General features: G+C 37.8%; 1 long non-coding RNA gene across 1 annotated transcript; it reads left to right on the top strand.

Annotated features, from left to right (window-relative positions):
• The first annotated feature begins 1,944 nt into the window (after positions 1-1,944).
• LOC138150322 (uncharacterized) lies at positions 1,945-21,655 on the top strand. The gene is made up of 3 exons (XR_011165544.1): positions 1,945-2,001; positions 9,185-9,315; positions 21,225-21,655. It is a non-coding gene; the product is annotated as an uncharacterized lncRNA (long non-coding RNA).
• Positions 21,656-23,113: the final 1,458 nt, after the last annotated feature.

Here is a 23,113-nt window from a genome sequence, read left to right as displayed (position 1 = left end):
ATAGATAGATAGATAGATAGATAGATAGATAGATAGATAGATAGATATAGATATATAGATATATATACACACACACACATAAATACATTTTTTTCCCCTTGTGCTAGTTTCTTTGAATCCAGAAAGGTGTACAAAATTCAAAGTCCAGGGTAGAGAATCCCTTACATAATGTGTATGCTTTGACCCTGAGGATCAGGCAGGCTGCATCTTCTCCCTCAGGGTTCTTAGGTACTTGGAGAGGTTTGTGGGTATCTCTTTTCTCTACTGTCCTCAGTTCAAGCTTAGACCAACTGTGTTTCCCCCTTTTAAGGGCCCAGTGACTAGCATTCGAGTTTTATCTAAACATTTAACATTGGATAGCTTAAAAAAATTTTTTTTGTTGTTTTTTGGAGGGGTAGGCAGGGCAATTGGGTTTAAGTGACTTGCCCAAGGTCACACAGCTAGTAAGTGTTAAGTGTCTGAGACTGAATTTGAACTCAGGTCCTCCTGACTCCAGGGCCAGTACTCTATTCACTGCACCACCTAGCTGCCCCCATTGGGTAGCTTTTACTAAGAAGTATTTAATTCATAGATATAACAAGAACAAACATTTCCCTCTGTCACCTCAAGGGCGTCGTCTTTGGGAGAAATTAGGCTATAACTTAGCTCAATTGCCACGAAGGGCTGATTCCAAGTCTATATATCAAAGAGGTATTGATGCTAGCTTCTGTTGGACTTCAATCCTGAAGGTCTTTTCTAAGTATTACTCCATGCTCCTTAGGTCATCAGTGTTGGGCTAGATGCAACACTTGGCCCTAGATTCCTGGACTCCTGGATTTCTGACTCATGCTTTAGGTGTTTGAAATTCCAAAGATTTGAGACTCTGGGTCTCCTCCTATGCTGTGAGTAAAGGAGTCACTTTCCTTCCCCAGATTCTAATGCAGAAAAGAGAGGCAGCCACAGCTGAATCAGGCCCTTTTGAAGACACTGACAGAAATGGAAAAAGGTTCCTCCCAAGCTTATGGGATGTCAATGGGAAACGGTTACAGAACATTCACACATGTACTTCTCTCGTCTCTCATCATACTTTTCCCAGAAACAGCTCCTTAGTGTTCTCTGTGCCAGACCCCCATTTTACAAATGCATTTTCTCTTCATTCCTGTCTTTCAGTATCCTTTACTCCTTTCAAAACTTAGTTGAGGGGCGACTAGGTGGTGCAGTGAATAGAGCACCAGCCCTGGAGTCAGGAGGACCTGAGTTCAAATTTGGTCTGAGACATTTGACACACTTACTAGCTGTGTGACCTTGGGCAAGTCACTTAACCCCAATTGCCCTGCCTTCCCCCCTCAAAAAAAAAACCCCAACAACTTAGTTCAGGTGCCAGCTCCACTATGTAGTCTTTCCTTATCTCCCTAGTTGAATTGTTTTATTCCTTATTAAATTCTCTCAGAGTGTTTTGTCTGGATATCTTCTTTGCCTTTATCACACTCTCTACCTTGTATTCTTATATCTATCTGTCTAAGCAGAACTCAAGCTACTTGAAGATACGGGCTATGTCATTTTAATTTTTGTATCCCCATTGATGGGCATGATGCCTTCCATATCAGTGACATTTTTTTTTAAAGCTTCCTGAATTGAACTGAAAAGATGAAAATAAACTATTCTAGGAGAAATTTATAGGATAGATGCAATATGAAAAAATCAATTATTAAATGGTAGAACTTCAGAAATCATCTAGTCTATCCTTTCAATCACAGGAAGAGTCTGCTCTATAGGAAAAAGTCTCTCACATGTCAACAAAATAATATGCTAATTTATTTTACCACAGAAGGTAAACAAATAGAAAAAAGAAACATGGTAGCACTGTGTGTAGAGCTATGGCAGCCCTGTATCACCCCTACATAGTAATAAATTGTTACAAATCATAAAGTATAACATTGTTGGTGAATTCTATTTTTAAAAGCCAGACATGACCCAACTTGTCAGAGCACAGCAGATTTTCAGACATGTCTAGAAATCCAGGTAAGGAATTGTTTATATTAACTAAAATAATTACTTAAAATATATGTATATATTTCTCTCTCTGTTTGTGGGAAACCAGACAGGGTAAAAAAGTAAATTAATTGAAACTAATTCTGTCCTAAAACCGTGAATAAAAGCTGTAGAAAATCTAAAACTTGTTTCATGGTAATAGCACCACTGTACTTCTAAGTTGGATGTCCTCAACACAAAATTTACATTATTACAATATTAACAACAAGTTCATATAAAGTTACAAAAAACAAATGAGAAAAACACTACTAAAAGTAAGGCTTAAATATATAAAAAATTTCTTTGAGTTAGGTTTTACATTTGACTCGAATATACACATCTCTGTCTAAATAAGGCAGAGCCCTAACTGGCCTATCTCTGTCTTACCTGTTTTGGTATGAGTTTAATAACAGAACAAATAAATTATAAGTGTTGTTTTATTTCTGAATTCACCAGAATTCTGTGTTGTGTTGTGATAAGAAGATTCAGTGAGAGGCTTGTGAGTTGTTAAATTATATATAGTTTAGGCATCAGAATAAAAATTCCTTTAGTGAAAGATTTTAATAATTGCAGGGTTAGGCCCAAACCTTTAATCCTTTAATAACAGAATTATAATTGTAATTGGGTTATTGGTTCAATTAAATTATATCCATTCAACAGCATCTATAAGAAAATTGAAAAATATATTTATTAGAAATCCAGATTTTAACTTGATAAAATAAGATTTAAAAAAAGACAAAATAATTAGCTAAAAAGTTGACATTTTATCCAGAGATTAGAAATGGGTAGGCCCAATCTTCTTGGTATATAATAAGCACTTAACAAATGTTTATTGACAGGCAAAACACAAAAATTGCATATTTTATCTGAAAATAATGATCTGTATAATTTAGTACTTCAAAGTTCTGTAATTTCATCAGAATATGTATTGCCTCCAATGACACTGATTGTAAGCCCTTTACAAATTAATAGTTGGTTTTCCAGAATTATTGTGTCCAAAAATTTTATTACCTATAGCTGACCTGGTGATGAAGTTCTCTAAGCTTATCTAGACTGGAATTTCAATTTTTTTTCAATGAGCTTTCACATCCATTTTTTTCCCTTTACAGCATCCCTGGTAATTTTCTATCCTAGGGTTGTCCAATATATGCTTGAAGTATTTTCTCAATGTACTTTCCTTTTTAAAGGCAGAGGATTCAGGAAAGAGAATTAGTAGCTTGTGTTTGTGTAGATAGACACAGATTAGATGGATGGATAGATGAATGGCTGGCTGGCTGGCTGGCTAGAGATAGATAGATAGATAGATAGATAGATAGATAGATAGATAGATAGATAGATAGATAGATAGATAGATAGATAGATAGATAGATAGATATAGATAGATAGATAGATAGATGATCAATTTCCCAGAGTTCAGTGATGAGGATGCTATTATTCTCACTCTGTACAAGTAGCTCAAAAGTCATTTTGTTTTCACACCCAAAGGAACAGTCTCCTTGCCATTTACTAAATATTCATAACGCTGTTAGTGATTGATCATTCACACAAATAAGCCACTAGTATTAATTATATGGTCAAATGTGCAGATAGAACCTTAAAAGCTGGACAGTAACAGACTTCTTTTTCTTCCACACCTCTTCTCCCTTCCCCATCCCCCATTTATTATTGTTGTTTTTGTAAACAGATGATTGCCCATAATGTATCTATCTATCTTGGACGGTGCATAGAGGGTGGGGGGCTGCGGATCCTGAGTTTGAGACACTCAGCACCGAGTGGGAGTGGGGGAGGGGGCTGCGAAAAACTCTTCAGGCTTAGGGGCTATTTTCTGCTTCGGTTCTTGCAGAATCTAGGAGAGAAAAGACAGGTCTCTTCACTGTCACAAGGCAAGGGAGGTGAAGCCCGTACTCTGGCGCCACCTTTCCCTCTATCCTTTTCTGCTCCGTTTCCCGCCTTTCCTCCCCGCCTTTTTTGTAGCCTTTCCCCGCCCTCCAATTCTCTCTAACCTCCACGACAGTAGCGGGAGGGGGAGGGGAAGGGGGATGCGACTTCCGGCTAGTGCTGCTCATGCGTGATCCGGTCGTCGCCCCACCCTGAACCCCCATCCTCCTTTTTCCCTTCCCCCTACAATCCCCGCTTCCCGCAACCGCTTTAGTGCGCAGCCGCGTTGGGTCTCCCTCTGTACTCAGTTCCTCTTCGGAACTCAGTGGGAACGCGCGTTTGACACTCTCCCCATTGGCTGTTCCCGCGGCTACGTGACCCACAACCGTCAAAACCGCCGCCTCGGGAGCTCGCGCGGTCTCTGCCCTCAGGCTGCTTCACGGCGGTTGCGGTGGCGTGGGCCCGGGGGTTCAAAAGGTTCCCATAAAAATTAAAAACGGAACTGGACAACAAAACTAAAAGCAAAACCCATTCTCGTTCCTCATTCCCTCATCTGCTCAAAGTAAAGCTCTTGGGGAAAACCACTTGATTTCTTCTGCAGCCTTTGTTTGCGGGCGATATTTCTTCCTCCTCAGCTTTTCTAACCTTAGGCAAAGCCTAGGTCTTTACCCCGTCTCCAGGTGTCTCATAAAGGGCTCCCCATCCTTTTTCTTCGCTGAAGAGAAGGGGAAACGTAAGCCGCGAGCTGTCAGGAACCTCCCTCTTTGGAAAGAGTTCTATTTCCTTTCAGAGGTGATCCTTTGGTAACGCAAATGTTCAGCCCGAGGATCCAAAATCACCTAAATATAGGGCGAGAGATGGAAAAAGCAAGGATTTGTAACAGAGAGGAAAAAAATAGCCTCTTACAATTCTTGGCTGGAGACCAATAACGAGGATGATTAAATTTTACAAACAAGGGTCTGCTATGTGAAAGGTGCATTCAACCAACACACTTATTCCGTGCTTTCCATGTGCCAGCCGCTGTGCTGAGCCCTAAAATACAAAGAAAAAGCCAATACAGCCCTGCCCGCAAGGGCATCTTTATTTTTTTCCAGAGATGAACAAAACGTGAGGGTGGGACTAGTGGATCTGTTTTATTTAACCTAAAGTTTTCCACAAAAAGCTAAACCAGTCTGCTTTTTTAAAAAATTATATTTTTAATTGACATTTATTTTTTCTCTCCCACCTCCTCATTGGAAGAGAGAAAACCCTTATAGTATGCATAGTTAAGCAAAAAAAAAACCAAAAAGATCCCCACGTTGGCCTCGTCCAAAAGTGTGTGTCCTGTTTTTCCATTTTGAATCCATCCTCTCTCAGAAGGTGGGTAGCATACTTCAACATCAGTCTTCAAATGGTTGTGAGTCATTCGTTATATTGATCAGTTGTCTTGTTTTTCTCTACAACGCACTTATTGTATAAATTATTCTCCTGGTTCTTCTCATTTTCACTCTATCAGTGCATACATAAGTCTTCCCAGGTTTCACTGAAACCATCCTTTTTGAAATTTCTTATGCCACAATAATATTACATTACTCTGATTGTACCATAATTTATTTAGCTATTATCCAATTGATGGGCGCTCCTTTTCATTTCTTTACCACTACCAAAAAAGCAATTATAAACATTTTTGTACACATGGTTCCCTTTTCTCTTTGAACCCTTTGGGGGTAAAAGGTGGCTTTTAAGAAATAGTGAAACATAAACCTCAGTTAACCTGTGTTGGTAACTGGCTCCCAGCAGCATGTAGGTTGTTTAAATTCATCTCTGTTTTAAAAAGAATAAATTAAGGAATCTGTACTTTTGAACTGATTCATCTTATTAATGGACATTCCTAACTAAGAGGAATGAATCACTGATGGATCCCTTCTTTCCCCACCCACCCCCTTAATTATGCAGTCCTCACCAGTTTTCCATTTGGGTCTTCTTTCTTTAATTTTTGGCCCTATTTGGAAATTCCCATGACCAATGTTCATTGCTGTCATATTAACTAGATAGCATTAATATGGTGCTTTAAGGTTTTCAAAACATTTAACATGTTATCTCATTTGATTTGATGCTTCTATCTTTGTAACCTCAGATCCTTCTGGTCCCACATCCCCTCAGGGCCAGGTTTAAGCTGCCTTTCCAAAAGACAATTAGATAACCTAACTGTACATTGTACTAATGCACTAATAGGAGAAAACTAAAGAAGATTTTTGGTCCCTTCTATTTCCTAAAATGGACTTTTTGTTCAAGCCTTCTGGTGATAATAATTTTACTGTTTTATTGGATTAACTTGTATAAAGCAATAAAATGTATAAAACAATACAGATGAACTTGTTCTAAGGCCTCTTCGGCATCATTTGAAATGTTTAGAACTCATTAGAATCATATAGTCATATTAAGAACCTATGCATAAATAATATATAAACCACATAAATATAGGTCTTTATAAATAGTAATAAATGCACGTCTTCATGTCATAATCTAGGGATATTGATGAAAATGCTTCCTCTCCCTTAAAACATTATAGATCCCTGGTGTAGGGAAAATGTTGTTATTGTTATGAATAAAGAATTGATTTCAAAAGCAAATGTTGCATATATACCATATATACACTTAAAAACAAACTGTACATAACAAAACCCCTACAAACCTCTTATTTGTTGTGATTAAAATGCTTATTGACAATAAATTCACAATATAAAAATTAATAGATGGATTGTGCTATCCATATACAAAACTATGAAGAAGGTTTTCTTTGGTACTCTAGCCCATGGGTCTCTTTCTTCTCCCCTCCTTGACATCATTTGCAGCAGATATGTATTGACTGCCTCCTATGTGCAGAGCAGTATACCAATTGTTGGGATTATAATGAAGTAAAAGACATAGTCTTCAAGGATTTACATTCCAGTTGGGAAAACAATCTAAGAACATTATTTTAAAATGGCAAAACAAGACAGTATGTGTTAAATGTCAAATTCTGATGAATCTCCCATTTAGCTATTCTACTAAGGGAAACCTCAATAAAATTACACTTATTTATTTATACTGATTTGCTTGTGACAAGACATCATATGCCTTTGCCATGACTTGAATATGTTTTAATGACCACATTAGATTTTTGTTTTAAGGTTTTTATGCTATGTGTAACCTATAATATGACAATATATCTGTCCTAATTCCTAGAGAAAAGGTATTGCTAGTTCCCCTGATACCATGCCTAATCTAGTAAAGCACCACATTCAATTATATAATTAATCTGAAGTATCTTGATTAACTGGAACACTTGAACATAATTTTTTTTCTTCTGAACTCAGCTATTATAAGAAAGAGGTAAATGGGGGCAGCCAGGTGGCGCAGTAAGAGTGCCAACCATGGCGTCAGGAGACCCGAGATCGGTTCCAGCCTCAGATACTTGGCACCCACACAAAATAACTGGCCATGTAACCTTGAGCAAGTTACCTAACCCCAATTGCTTTAAAAAAAAAAGAGGTAAATGACAAAAATAATTTTGAAGCATGTCCATATTTAGACCAATTACAAATTGGGCTAATTATAAATATATCATCTATATATCTCAGTTCTGTGTAGTTGTGCTTTGAGGCATTGAATGATCTTTTGAGGCACTGATGATGCCTTTTGAGGCATTGAATCATTATGGAAGTTTAAATCATCTGTAGTGTACTATAGCATGACATAGTAGGTACAGAGCTAAGCATCAAAGCCAGAAATACCTAGGTTCAAGTCTGTCTCTGACAAATACTGGCTGTGTGACACTGAACAAGTCACTTAACCTCTGAGTAGACCAGGCAGTTCTCTAAGATTGTAAGCTCTAAGTTCCACCAAACCCAGTGATGTATCTGACAGGGACATCAAGAGATACATTTTGGAAAGAAAGTCTTGGCAATCTTACTAATAATAGCTAACAAAGTTTAAAAAAAATATGCTCACAACCCTCAGAGGTAGGTGTTATTATTTACTCCCATTTTACACATAAGAAAATTGAAGCAGAAAAAGATTAAGTGACTTGTCCAGGGTCACCCAGCTGCTAATTGTCTCATGATGAATTTGAACTCAGGATTTACTGACTTTAATTTATCTATTTTAGTTTTTCCACAAGAATTTGAGTTCCAAAATTTCTCCCCATCTCTCCCCTACCCCCCATCCCAAGATGGCAAGTGTACTGATTACCTCTTCCCCCAGTCTGCCTTCTCTTCTATCCCCCCCTTACCCCTTACTTTGTTTTAGGGCAAGATGGTTTTCTATACCCCATTACCTGTATATCTTATTTCCCAGTTGCATGTAAGGACAATTTTAACAAACTTTGAGTTCCAGATTCTCTTCCTTCTTCCCTCCTCACCCCCTGCCCCTCCATTGAGAAGACAAGCAATTCAATATAGGTTATACATGTGTAGCTATGCAAAACATTTCCATAGTAGTCATATTGTGAAAGACTAGCTATATTTCCCTCCATCCTATCCTGTCCCCCATTTATTCTGTTTTCTCCTTTGACTCTGCCCCTTTTCAAAAGTGTTTGCTTCTGATAATCCCCTCCCCCAATCTGTCCTTCCTTCTATCATCTGCCCCTTATCCCCATCTCCCCTACTTTTCTGTGGGGTAAGATACCCAATTGAGTGTGTATGTTATTCCCTCCTTAAGCCAAATCCAATGAGAATAAGGTTGACTCATTCCTTTTCACCTCCCTGCTCTTCCCCTCCATTGTAATTTCTTTCTCTTGCCTCTTTTATGTGAGATAATTTACTCTATTCTATCTTTCTCTTTCTCCTTCCAATATATTCCTCTGTAACCCCTGGATTTTTTGACTTTACATCCAGTTATAAAGAAGATGCTTTCCTCAACTGGGAGTTCTCTATTCTAGTGAAGTCATACATTCAGTTTCTACTATACCTACTAATGGTGACAAAGAATATTATTAATTCATGTTAGAAATATTTTAAAAAGGAGTAGAAACATCAAAGCCCAGTTCACTGATTAATGCTTAGTTAACCGAAAAGTTAAATAAAATACCAAAGAATTAAATTACCTAAAAACTCAATTCCCTCAGCATTCCAGTTAATCAAGGTTTTACTGTAAATGCTTTTGGGGGATTAGTAGGATTAGTGTTGAGGGTCCATCTTTCCTGTTCTCCAAGACAGTTTCTTTGTCACTATAAATAACTCATGCTGGATAATTTTCTAGATATTAAAAGCATGTCCCAAATTTCAGTTGGTGTAAGTTTAGATCTTAACACACAGGTGATAATCTACCCACACAGGTGATTATACTCTTCCTCAGCCGAGACAGAGCAACAGTAGCTGTACCTGCCATGAAGAGGAAATGTTACAGAGATTGGCTTTGCAGCTGAGACGCACTGGAGATGAAATTAATAATAGAATGGTTCAAGAGGTGAGATATCATATCATGTAATCCCTAATAGTGTTACCAAGTTGATAGAGAAATTCTATGAAGAGAAAGTGTCACAAAAAAATTGGTGTGATTTCCAAGAACTACTTAGAAAAACTGCAGAAGCTTTGCTGAAATGAAGGTCCCATGGAGGGAAAGCCATTTACACAGCTATAACCTTCAATCATATAAATTATTTCACTGAGTCAGATCTAAGTTCCACTAAACCCAGTAATGTATCTGACAGGGGCATCAAGGGACACATTTTGGAAGGAAAGTCTTGGTCATCTTACTAATTATATGCCTAACAAAGTTTTTTAAAAAAAATGTCCTCAACAGCAACCCTCAGAGGTAGGTGCTATTATTACCTTCATTTTACAAATGAGGAAATTGATGCATAAAAAGGTTAAGTGTCCAGGGTAACCCAGCTACTAATTGTCTCATGCTGAATTTGAACTCAGGATTTTCTGACTTTAGATCCAGCACTGTATTAACTATGCCTCCTAGCTGCTTTGTCTTCTGTAAATCATATGCAAAAGATGGGCACATAACCTCTAAAGCATCTAGTTTCCCTTAATAATCTGCCATGGATCTATGGATAACAGCTAAGTTGTTCTTATTTTATTTGAAGTCTATATTTTCAACAGTTACTACGTCTTAAGTTGATAAACTCATAAATGATGTTTCACCCCCCCCCCCAAACTGCCTCTGTGTGGGGAATGGAGGGGAGGGACATTTTCATTTATCTATCACTGCTGAACCCAAGAATGCTTTTTCTTTTTCCTATTTTTTAATCGGTGGGATTATATGTTTCCTTGCCATATACAATGTAGAACTGTTTATCTAGTGACATTCACTTCTTTTTATGGTTTAAATGAGCAAATCTAGCTTTCTAAAGACATTTCCTAATAGATATTATGCAATATTATAATTCAGGTAAGTTGTATGTGGTAACAGCTGCTCTTATGCCTTATAGATCTTGTAGCTGGCTTCCAAAAATCAATCAGTTGACAAGCATTTATTGTTTGTTAGGTGCTAGGCACTTTGCTGAGCACTGGGGATACAAAGAAAGGTTAAAAACAGCACCTCCTTTCAAGAGCTTACATTCTAAAGGGGATAAGATATCATATGTAGATAGATATATGCAAGATAGGGTAGATTTGCCATAAGTATGATTGAGTCAAAGAAAATATAACATTATTTTCTTTTATTTGTTTTTCTGTTAAAACAAAATTCTTTGTTAAAAGTTAAGCATAAGAAATTACGAATCACAAAAATATCCATCCTATTAATATTAAAGTCATTGTTGCTCATTTCAATCTATGTGCAGATCTTTGAATACCAGGATTGAAGATCTTGTTCTCACTTCTTCCACTTTTGACCAAATAGCCAAATGTCACTCATCCCATCAAGTTTTGCCCTCCAGGTTGGCCATGTTTAGTCCTGTGGTATTTAAACTGATGATTAAGAAGCCCATCTATTCTCCTTCATCCTTATTACATGACCTGCTTAGCATCTTTTTGTAGACTAGACTACTTCCAATGCATCTGTCATACTTCTACATAGTTTCTCATTTGTCATGGAATTTATAAATATATGTATATATATATAAATGTGTGTATATATACATATATGTATATGTACATATATATGTACTTCCTTTGTTCGCTTGGTTATGGTAAATTTCTGCTCTTTAGATTTTGTAGGAAACCAACATTCTGATCAATGTAGGAAGAACTATGGAGTTAGATATTTCTGCCATGATCTTTATAATATATTAAGCTTCAACTAATCTAAACTACTTAGCTTCTCATGGTCCATTCATTATCCATACTGTTAACTTGCTTGAACTGGTAACTGAGTGTGTCACCAAGGCAATATGCACAGCACCAACAGTGACTATGAATATGACGGCATAGTGCTGAATCACAAAATGTAACAGACTCTTCATAATAGAAGACAGAAGGAAAACATTTATTCAGACACCAGAAAGCCAAATCCTAACACCAGAAAACTGAATCCATCATAGCAACAAAGAAGTTAATACACCTTATCACCCCAGGGATCAATACCATCCCAAAGCTTTCCCCTGCTTGGGCCTTTCCACAAACAAACATTCACAATCCTAGCTGTCTGCTTGCTGTTGTCTTCCGTATCCCTCAGCTCTAAGTACTCTGACTCATTTTCTGCTCCACCCTTTGCTGCTCTACCTGTTTAGCAAACTCCTTCCACCACAAGCTCCCTGCGATTCCATTTGGCCTATTAAGGGGCAGGGAACATCTTCAAATTCCAATTACCATTACATTGAGGTGCCTATGGTCCATGGTCACTGCTCTCTGCAAGTTGGCTACTTCTATATTATACCTTGTATGTAATGTTTATTTCATATAATTTTAGAGCAAGATTATTAAAAAAAAATTAAACACCTGAGTGCAATGGAATTTCTTTTTTCTACTTAAAAGGTCTTGCAAATCTTAATCCAAAAAGAACTTTGAACTCATACTTAGGGTACTTGTCAATATTGCTGGGGTTTTATACAATTTTGTGGGCTCTTGGAGTTAAAGTCCCTTAGCACAGAAGACCTTGGAATCATAGATGTGGAGCTGGAAGACAACTTAGAGGTCATTTAGTCTAACCCTCTCATTTTATAAATGAGGATACTGAGGCTTGAGAGAAATGACTTGCTCAAAATTACACATGAGAACATTTGAATCTAATACTTCTGACTTCAAATCTAGTACTTTTCACACCAAACCATTTCTCCTTTTTATTCATTTATTCATTCATTCAGCAAATATTTATGTGCCTATTACGTACAAGACGCCAAGGATATGCAAACCAAAAATGAAACCGTTTCTGTTCTGTAGGAGCTTACATTCTGTGGGGGAATACTCCAGATGCAGATAAGTACATATAAAGGAATTTGAGAAGGGAAAGAGCATCGATAATTGTGGGGAATCAGGGAAGGCTTCACGGAGGTGACACTTGAAATTGAATCTTGAAGGAAGATAAGGATTTTGAGAAGAAATGAGAAGGGAAAGAGGAACGTGGGAGAGATGGCTTATGTAAATTCTGGAGGTGGTATTAATTCAGGAAATAGCTACTAGTCCAGTTTTGTTGAAACTGAAATGAATAGTATGAGATAAAGTTGGAGGAAGGTAAGTTGTAGCCACAGAATGAAGGGCCTTAAACTGCCAGACTAAAGAGTTTGTATTTTCTTTTTCTGCGGCGTTAAGAAAAAGAAAGGCTTATTTATGACTACTTTCTATCCCTCACAAGAAAGACTTTGTGTTACCTTCCCAGCTCTGTCATTCAGTCAAAATCATTTGTTCTTCATTCATTCACTCATTCAGCTATAGAGAAGTGGTACTTCTGTGCTGGCCAGAGGCATAAAAACAAAAGAAGTAGATTAGTATTTTTATTGCTAGTAGATATTTACAATCAAAGAAGGAATGCTACATGGATCTTTACCACATCTTTTGTTTGGGTCCATAACTTCATTTGTATAACAATCCAAAAGGATCTTAGAAATAAGGTTCCTTTAATTGCCCTGTCCTCCGTATAGATCCTGTGAGATTTTAGGGACCACAGTCCTCAAAATAATGTTTACAGGTACAGGTTTATAATCAGGCTTTGAACATGAATTACAAGAAATTTTTCATTCTAAATCAAATAATTGACTGGTACCATAGACTTCTATCAGTGCCACACAAATGTCAGTTAGAAAAATAGATGATCTTATCCTGGGAATATTCTTCTGGCTTTTATTGACTGCTTGCCCTTTTCGGAGAGAAGCTTTCTAGACATTATATTTTAATGAATGACAGAAACCTGGCAAATGGCCCTGAAGAGCTGAAACCCAACAGATGGTAGCAGAGAGCAACTTGGAGACCATAAGACTCACAGAGAAGCACAGCAATGACAATATAATATTTAAAAAAATTGGGGGGGCCTTTTTGGAGGGGAAGCAGGGCAATTGGGGTTAAGTGACTTGCCCAAGGTCACATGGCTAGTTTTGTGTTGTGTCTGAGGCTGGATTTGAACTCCGGTCCTCCTGACTCCAGGGCTGGTGCTCTATTCACTGTGCTACCTAGCCACCCCAACAATATTATATTTAAAAGAGAGTGGAGAAGTGACCCAAAAGATAGTAACACAATGTCACCATAGGCATATGTAGTGAATACTACTACTCTATGCAGGCCTATAGATATCATAAGAGGATGTCAACAGTAGTATCTGAAGTGTGAATGGCACCTACTACATGTATATCCTGGCCCTATGTGTTCCCTCTGTATATATATGTGTGTGTGTGTGTGTGTGTGTGTGTGTGTGTGTGTGTGTGTGTGTTCCCTATATATGGGTCTTCCACATATCTCTTCTTGTCTGTGTCCTCCATGAGTGTTCAGTGGTTATACATGTGTGTTCCCCAGTCATGTGTTCTCTGTATGAAAGCCTTTATGAGTATATTGACATATCTACATATATATGCATGTATATGGACATATGGATCTTTCCTTATAATTCTATTTATTTTGCTATTTGATGAAATGTCTTATTTTAAATTGTGTCTTCTAGAGAGCTGGTACAATTAACACAATGATGGGGGGGGGTCTCTTGAGCTATGATTTCTCTTGCTGACCCACAAAGTGTCTTGAATCTGGGGTAGCTGTTCTAGGGCCCCCCATATGTGCTAGGGTACCCTAAGTGCTACACAACAAAATTCCTTGAGCTTTTGCTATTTGAAAGACACTTTGTTAAATATATTGTAAATGGTCTACTCTGTGACTAGTGTACGTTCCCTTTTTTCTTTTACAAATAGCATTTATATAGTGCTTTTTAAGGTTTACAATGCATTTTGCATACATTATCTCATTTAATCCTCATAACAGACCTGTGAGGTGGGTGCTGTTATTATCTTGATTTAACAGATGGGGAAACTGAGGTGGTGACAACTTACCAGGATGAAACAGCTGGTAAAGTATCTGAGGCAGGATTCAATCTCATATCTTCCAATTCCAAATCTAACACTCCAGTCTATTACATTACCTAAGAAGAAAAGGAACTTCTTTGTTGGTCAGAATCATCTGTATTATTCCTGCATGTAGATATATTTTTTGTATGGCAAAATGGTAGTGTTGTTATTTAATTCAATTAAACATATATTAAACTGGAGGTACTTTAAGTATTGTGGTAGGCATGGTCTGTATCCCAAAGTGGGAAAAGGGCCCACATGAACAAAAATATTTATAGCAGCTCTTTTTGTGGCAGCCAAGAATTGGAAATTGAAGGGATGCCCATCAACTGAGGAATGACTGAACAAGTTATGGTATATGAATGTAATGGAATACTATTGTGCTGTAAGAAATGATGAGGGGGGAGGGTGGCTAGGTGGCACAGTGAATAGAGCACCAGCCCTGGAGTCAGTAGGACCTGAGTTCAAATGTGACCTCAGACACTTAATACCTACTAGCCGTGTGATCTTGGGCAAGTCACTTAACCCTGAATTACCCTGTCTTCTCCCTCCAAAAAGCAAAAAAAAAAAAAAAAAAGAAATGATGAGCAGGAAGATTTCAGAAAAACATGGAAAGGCTTACATGAATTGGTGCTGAGTGAAGTGAGCAGAACCAGGAGCATTGTACACAATAGTAGCAACATTGTGTGAAGACCAACTTTGATAGAATTAGCTCTTCTCAGCAATGCAAGGATCTAAGACAATTCCAAAAGACTCATGATGGAAAGTGCTATCCACATCCTGAAAAAGAACTATGGAGTCTAAATGCAAATAGAAGCATATTATTTGCTCTCTTTGTTTTGTTTTGTTTCTTCTTTCTCATGGTGCCTCCCACTCATCCTAATTCTTCTATACAACATGACTAATGTGGAAATATGTTTAGTAAGAATGTATGTGTTGGGGCGGCTAGGTGGTGCAGTGAATAGAGCACTGGCCTTGGAGTCACGAGGACCTGAATTCAAATATGACTTCAGATACTTAACACAAAACTTGCCATGTGACCTTGGGCAAATCACTTAACCCTAATTGTCCTGCATTCTTGCCTCCAAAAAGCAAAGCAAAACAAAACAAAACAAAACAAAAAATCTGAACAAAAAGAATGTATATATAGAGCCTATATCAGATTGCATGCTGTCTTGGGGAGGGGAGAGGGAGAAAATTTTAAACTCAAAATTTTATGGAAGTGAATGTTGAAAACTATAAATTTTTTTAAAAAGAAGGTCCAAAGATAGAATCAGCTAGGATGAAGACACATACACATCATAATGATTATTATGATTATTTTTATGAGATGTGTGGAGATAATTTTCAGGGGAGGGTGGATCAAGGAAGGTTTTTTTAGAGGAGGTGGTGTCTGAATTTGGACCTGAACAAAGGGAGGGGCTTCAAAAGAGGTTTTTGGTGTTTATCTTAGGAGGTGAGTGGTTAATTTTATTTTATTTTTTTTTTATAAGCAATCAGGGTTAAGTAACTTGCTCAAGGTTGCACAGCCAGTTATTTCTGGGTGTGGTGCTGAGTGTCTGAGCCCGGGATTCGATCTCCAGGTCGTCCCAACACTGGAGCCGGTGCTCTCACTCACTGAGCCACCTGGCCACCCCTAAGCAGTTGGGGTTAAGTAACTTGCTCAAGGTTACACGGCCAGGTGTTTCTGGGTGTGGTGCTGAGTGTCTGAGCCTGGGATTGGATCTCCAGGTCGTTCTGACACTGGAGCCGGTGCTCTTACTGGCTGTGCTACCTGGCCGCCCCATGAGTGGTTAATTTTAGTCTGGAGGAGACAGAACAAAGATAGGAAAGATCAGGATGAGGATAATGGTCAGAGAATGGCCCTGTATAATTGGAAACTTAAGTACATGAAGGAGAGAGATATGAGATCAGGCTGAACTGGTGCATTGAAGCCATGTTGTGAAGGTTCTTGAATGCTAATATAAGCTGTGGTTTAGAATCCCAATTTTAGATTTACACGAACTGGGTTCAATTTGGGGCATGAGGGCCTCTCATAAATCACTCTCTGACTTATTTCCTAGGAAAAGTAAATGGGTGCTAGACTCCCATGAAGCACTTGAGCTTTATCAAATACAATATAGACTCTATTTTACTTGAAAGAAAATATAAGACACAAAAGTAACATATCAGAGTTATAAATAGTGAAGACAGCCCTTTGTTCTCTAGTGAGCCCCACCTCCCCAAGGGTCCATACAGTCTTCCAGACTTACAGTTCTATCCTGGAGTTGAGGCTCCATTGAAAGTGGAAGGTACTACGGAGTCACTAAAGAATCCATATAACTCACAATAGTACTGATGAAAGGTACAATCTGTAAAATGCAGATAATGGCACCTACCGAACAAGATTATTGTGAAGGTCAAATGAGATAATAAATGAAAATATTTTAATAAATAATAAAATACTTTAAAGTACTATATAAATGTTAACTATTATTGTTCCACTTAATGTATCAATGGACAAAGAGATATTTAGGACAAGAGTGAGTCTTCATGATGTATCATCAAGAAGACATCACTCAAGATCCATGTGTGATGTCAGTGAGGATGTTTATATCTTCTCTAGGGAAATATCTTCAAAGTCAAACAAGGGTTCTTTCCTTTTACCATGTTAATATTGGCCAGTCTATAAGAGGTTTGTTCATCTGAATGATTAATCATCAAAAATAATCTGGGAAAAATGAGTGGAGTTGGTTACTAAACACTAATCTTTTATTGAGTTTAGGGCCTCTATCATTTCTATACAAATGAGCTGAGAATTAGAGATGTTGCTCAGATCTGAAACAGGAGCTTAGCAGTACTTCTGATATATGACATGGGATATGGAACAAGAACAGAAGCCTATCAGAAGAAAGCCATTGTAATGTTTCAGATTTAGAAGCTTCATGACTTTAAGTGGATCTTAATTTAGAAACTAATCCAGATTAAGAGGTGAAGGATCTTGGCTTTGAGACAGTGTTGTGATAAGGAACGGGAATGAGGCAAATCCCCCTTGAGCTGGGCCAGTCAAGCCAACCTGTCCCTGGATCAGTTACCTTAGAACAAGAAGTGTATGCTTCATAAATTCAGCCGTTCTGTGCTTTCATTTCATTTTGTTGTCTTCACGCCTACTAAAGTTCTTTTGAAAAACAAAACAATTTTGTCTCTGCTGAACAAAGGAAAGAAGTGGAAATTCAGCACTGATAAAGTTCAGATGCAGGTTTTCAGCAAGTTAGCCCCTTTAAAAAATCAGGTTGAGGGAGGTGCAGTAAGAGGGAACACACACTGGCTCATTGTTAGAAGGAAACTACAGAGAGACAAGCTTTAATACAAAAAGATTTGTTGTTTACAATTTAGCCCAATTTAATTTACAATTTAATTCTGCTCTTCTGACATCGGACTCTGGCTTCTGATTTTCTTATTTGCATTCCTGACTGTCCCACTTGACTATTTGACTTGGCTTTGGTGCTCTAGACATCCTATCCTGCCTATTCCCTTAGCTTGATGTGCTCAGAATCTTTCCTAATATAGACTGGGTGCTGAGATTCTTTGTATTGTTTGCCAAAAACTTCTTACTGCAGTTTCTCCTCTATTCCTGAATCTGTCCTCAACACTCTATCTCTCTACTCACTGACTGTCCCAACTGCCTGGAATACTCTCCCTCTTCATCTCTTTGCTTCCATGACTTCCTTCCAACTCCAAGTAAATCCTGTCTTCTATAGAAAACCTTTCCTAATTCCCCTTAACTCTAATATCTTTCTTTCTTCTGTTGCTTATTTCCAGTTTCTCCTCTACGTAGTAGTAGGCAGATTGTCTCCCCGTTAGACTTTTAGCTCTTGTGGGCAGATACTGTCTTTGCCTTTCTTTGTATCTCTAGCATTTAGCACAATCCCTGACACAAAATAGGTGCTTAATAAATGTTTGTTGCCTGACTGTCCTCTCGGTACCTACTCACATACTGCTGAGTAGAACTGAAGGAAGTCATGCATATGTAGTGATTTGGTCCATTACAAATTTATTATGGCTCTGTGGTACTTGAATGCTTTCCTTTTTGCTCTTTGCTGTATTTTTCTTTGAACGAGAAGTTCTGGATTTTTACTGTAATGTTCCTCATCATTTTCATTTGCGGGTTTCAGAAAGGGTTATTACCAGTCGCTTCTTTCTATTTCTACTTTGCCCACTGGTTCTAAGAGATATAGGCAGTTTTCTTTTAAGATTTCTTGAAATATCATGTCTAACCTCTAGTTTTGGTCATGGCATTCAGGTAATCCAGTGACTCTTAAAAGTTTTTCTCCTCAATCTGCTTTCCATTTTCTTTAGTTTTTTTCTCCTATCTTTTGACTTTGTCATAATATTTCTTGTTGTATCATGGAGTCATTGACCTCTATTTGGTACATTTCTAATTTTCAGGTCGTATACTTCTTGTGCCAAGCTGTTAATTCCCTTTCCGATTTATTCTTCCATAGTTCTCATTATTTTCCATTTTTTTTCTTCTAGTATTCTTGTTTCATTTATAAAAACTTTTTAAAAAAAAACCTCTTTATCTCTTCTAGGAGTTCTAGTTTAATCTGTATTTTTCTTTGAGGTTTTGCTTGTAGATATTTTGAAATCCTTTTCTTTTTCTGAGTTTTTTTTTATGTTTTGAGTATCCCTGTCACTATAATAACATTTTATGGTGGAATTCTTTTTTTGTTTGTTCATTTTCCCAGCCTACTTTCTGACTTCATATTAGGGTCAGGCTCTGTTCCGTTCTGGAGGAAAGACCTTTTAGTCCTGCTTCTGCTTTCTTGTGGTGTTGAGTGTCCTATTATTATGGATTACAAGGATAGTTCAGACTGGGGATCCACAAGTTTTCAGTAGTCCCAAAGTGGTCTGATCCAGGACAGAGCTTTCTGTCCCACCTTCATCTTAGTTCTACAAGTTCCTGACCTCTGTGTCTGGCCAGTACTAGACTGCTGCTGGCTTCAACCACCATTAGTCAGCTAGGAAGCTCTATTGGTTGTGTCAAAACTGTAAGCTTCCCTTTGGTCTGGGTTTCATGCTGTACTTAATTCCTATGTAGGCTGTAGATTGGACCGGAAAGGTGGAACTGATATCCCACTTTATTCCTGGCATCTGAACCCATACCATTACTGATTACATCTGACCTTGCCTCTTCCTGGGTATATCACCTAGGGCCTCTCCTCACCCCAGAATGCTACCTCAGTAGCAGTTACCTTCCTCAATTAGCCCTGGATGTGTGACCTGGGACCTAGTAGAGGGCAACAAAACTGTCCCCATTGTAGTGCCCCAGGAAGGTTCTAGGACCTTCTCTTGCCCTCTCCCTGTGCTCTAGTGTGGCTGTGCCCCTGGCTAGACCCATATCCAGTGTCCACAAACTTCTCTTTCTCCCTATGCTTAACTTAGGCTGCATAATAACTCACTGTGACTTTTTCTTGGATTTCACCACCAGAATTTGGTCTAGTGAATTTTCTAGGTCTGTTCTGGAGAAGTTTTAGAGGACAGCTCACTGTACTTCCTGCTAAGCCTATCTGGGTTCTATGTCTCTTGGTATTGCCATTACTTTTCCTTGCCCTCGTAACTCTGCCCACCCTCAAAGCAAACAAACACAATAAATTCCCTCTCTTGTATTCTTATCCTGTACTCTCTGATCACCAAGGCTTCCGTAATACAATTTCTCATTCCTGGAAATGACTCCTATTTCTTGAAATCTTCTTTCTTGAAGTCCCTCCCTTCCTTTAAAGTCCAACTCAAGTGTCCCTTCTATTAAGTGTCAGGGTCGTATGATAATACATTTAGAATTGGAAGAGAAGTTAAAGGCCTTGAAGTCTCCATTCCTCCCTCCCATCCCCTTCTGTATTTTACAGATGAGGAATCTGAGACAGAGAGATTAAGTGACTTGCCCAGAGTCACAAAGCTAGTGTTTGCAAGAGTATCTGAAGCGAGGTCCTACTGATTGAATGTCCATTGCCCTATTCATTATAACATGTTGCCTTCCCCAAAAGTGATTCCTCCTTTTTCTAATTTCTCAGAGCGTTGCCTACATCTGTCCTTTGTACTCATCTCACTCTCCATTGTATCAAAGTTATTTGTTACTAATGCTGCACCCCATCTCCCATAGATTCTAAATTCCTTGAAAGCAGAGTCTGTGAGATAATGTACATAAAGGACTTTGTAGTCTTAAAGTATATAAATGCTAGCTATTACTATTACTGATATTATTAATCTTGTGTATTTGTGTCCTCAGTATTAATGAATGAGATAATATATCTTCACAATAGTAAATTCCCAGAGGGCAGGGATCCTGTATTGTCTCTATATTCAGAAGAAGAGTTCCTCTCCTAATTTTAAGTAGGAGAGAATGAAATTCTGAGCAATAATTTGTTGACTTGGGGAATGAAGTCTACACCATTTAGGCACAGACAGACATACCACCACCACTACTATAATCATTTTTCACTAAAAATTTTTCCTTTAGCTTCTCTCATAATTGATTCTACTATCTACTTAAAATTGTAATATAAATAGAACCTCAACTGATGTTCATAGAATCCAAATGTCCTTGAAATCAGTTTAGACAACAATGCTGAGAATATTTGATGTAAAAATCTTAGTTCAGTTTAGACAACAATGCTGAGAATATTTAATGTAAAAATTTTATTTTACCAATTTTTGGACACTTTTGGCATTTCTCGTAATAAATCAGTATGTTCATTGTCAAGGTGGAAATTTTTTTGAGGAGGAAAGAAAGAGTAAAGTATCCAAATTTCCAAGTGATTTTCAAACAGAAACTAGAACAAAACCTTCCAGTTCTTGAAAAAAATTTATGAATCATAACTGAAGAAGCTTTCTTATAGTCATAAGTTTAATATTTACAATTATATTGAATTTCTAACTCAATACTTTTTATGTCTTTTTACAGGGTCTTCAATTAGAAGAGGCCAGAGACACAGTGGCTCATTTTGTTTTATTTTTGCTTAGAAAAGCTCGTTTGGTTTTGAACTATTTTTTGTCTAACCATCCAATGTAGAACAAAACTTAAATTTAAGTTATTTGTTTTCTCTCTACTTTTTGAGACATACAAGTTCCCCTTACTAAACTATAAAATCCTGAGGATGAAGACTGCACCTCACTGATCTTCCTATCTCCCTGGCTTGTCTGTACTTAGTAGGTACAGAGAAAAGCGGCAGTATGGCATAGTGATATGAATGCTAGATTGGAATCCAATCTCAACTCAAATTCTGGCTTGTGACAGTCACTGGCCATGGGACTCTGGGCAAGTCACAACTTCACTGAATCTGTTTCCATATCAATAAAATGAGACTAATTATAATACTTGTACTGCTGATATCCTAGAATTGTTGTGAAGAAAACATTTTTTCCCCTAGTGTTCTGCACATATCAGGAACTTAATAAATCTTTGTAGAACAGAATGAAATGGAATGGGATAAATGTTTGTTGAATGAGTAATGAATGATAAGGATAGAAAGAAAGCCTTTCTCTTCTCCTTCATCTGATTTTATCACAGGTGGGCTTATGTTTGTTGGGAACAGAGAATATGCTGAATCATTAGGCAGATATGTGTAGTAGCCTTTGATTCTTCTGTGAGAGTCTTATAGGAATATTATTTATATAGAGCATCTGTGAAACTAAGCAAACTTGCTTAAAGAAATGACTTTAATAAAAGCTTTCCTTTGTGGATTTATTTGAACTTCAACATCTAATTTGTAGGTGAGAGAATTTAGTTCATTCAGTTTAATTCTTTATGTACTATGCCCTTTCATTGACCTAAGACAGCTTTTGTGTACTATTTCCCTCACTACTTTCTTGCATATCCTCAGAACTGTAAGATAAATTCCCTATCCTTATATTACTCACCATTGTTGTGGTCCCTCTATTATTAATTTAAATGCCCCATTAATACCTTACCTGCATATACCCACCTCTTTCTGTGGGCCAACCTTTCATTACTCTTAGGTTACACTTACTCATATATCATAGAGTACTTTTTAGTTTTCTATTATACCAGCCGCAGACCCCACAACTCTTAAGGATCCCACCAATAACACTATGCCTCCATTCCCTTACCATCCCTTCTCTTCAAACAGAATGAATCAAAATCTCTGAGCTTTTCCTAAGTACTTTCAATACCTCTCTACTATAAATTTTAGTCACCTTTCACACCTCTTTGGGTCTCTGCAAAAGGGTCCTGAGTAGTAAGTAATACAGAAGTGATAAAGTGACCTTTACAGTGGTATCAGGAATTCAGAGCAAAAGTAAGCAACTTCCAGGAGCTTGATGGGAGTCAAGAGGGATTCATTCATGTTAACCCACCTAGGCAAGAATGGGGAAGGGGGAGAAGAAGGATGTAGCTAGTCAAAATTGACAGAGGTAACTAGTCAAATATGTACAGATCTTAATAGCTGCCTGAGGTGGCTTTTTGTGTACTAATAGGGAATAGCTGTGGGCCTAACTAACAAAAGATATGAAAAAATGTTGATTAGCCCCCAGGCAAGTTGGCTCAGGACAATCACACAAAAGAGTGGCAACATTCCCTTAGAGGAAGAAATAATAGCAGCAGCTGGTAAAGGGCTCCAACAGATGACAGCAGCAGCTCACTACTGAAGTAGCAAATACCAGCTTCAGAGACAGGAACAGCAGCCATGAAAGCAGAATGAAGTTACAGAAGAGTGAAGTAGCCTAGATTGTTGCCAGGAGACTGAGTTGTGAGAAATCTTCCAGCTATGATTCGACTTTATAAATTTCAGTTGTCTAGGGAATATTTACCCTAAGGAGTGCATCTCTCAGAAG

This window comes from Petaurus breviceps, unplaced genomic scaffold (assembly GCF_028583685.1).
Source record: "Petaurus breviceps papuanus isolate PSGF00001 unplaced genomic scaffold, PetGlider_PUasm1.0 90865, whole genome shotgun sequence".
Classification (NCBI taxonomy): Eukaryota; Metazoa; Chordata; class Mammalia; order Diprotodontia; family Petauridae; genus Petaurus; species Petaurus breviceps.
The sequence above is the reverse complement of the archived record's forward strand: the minus strand, read 5'-3'. Positions and strand labels throughout refer to the sequence as shown.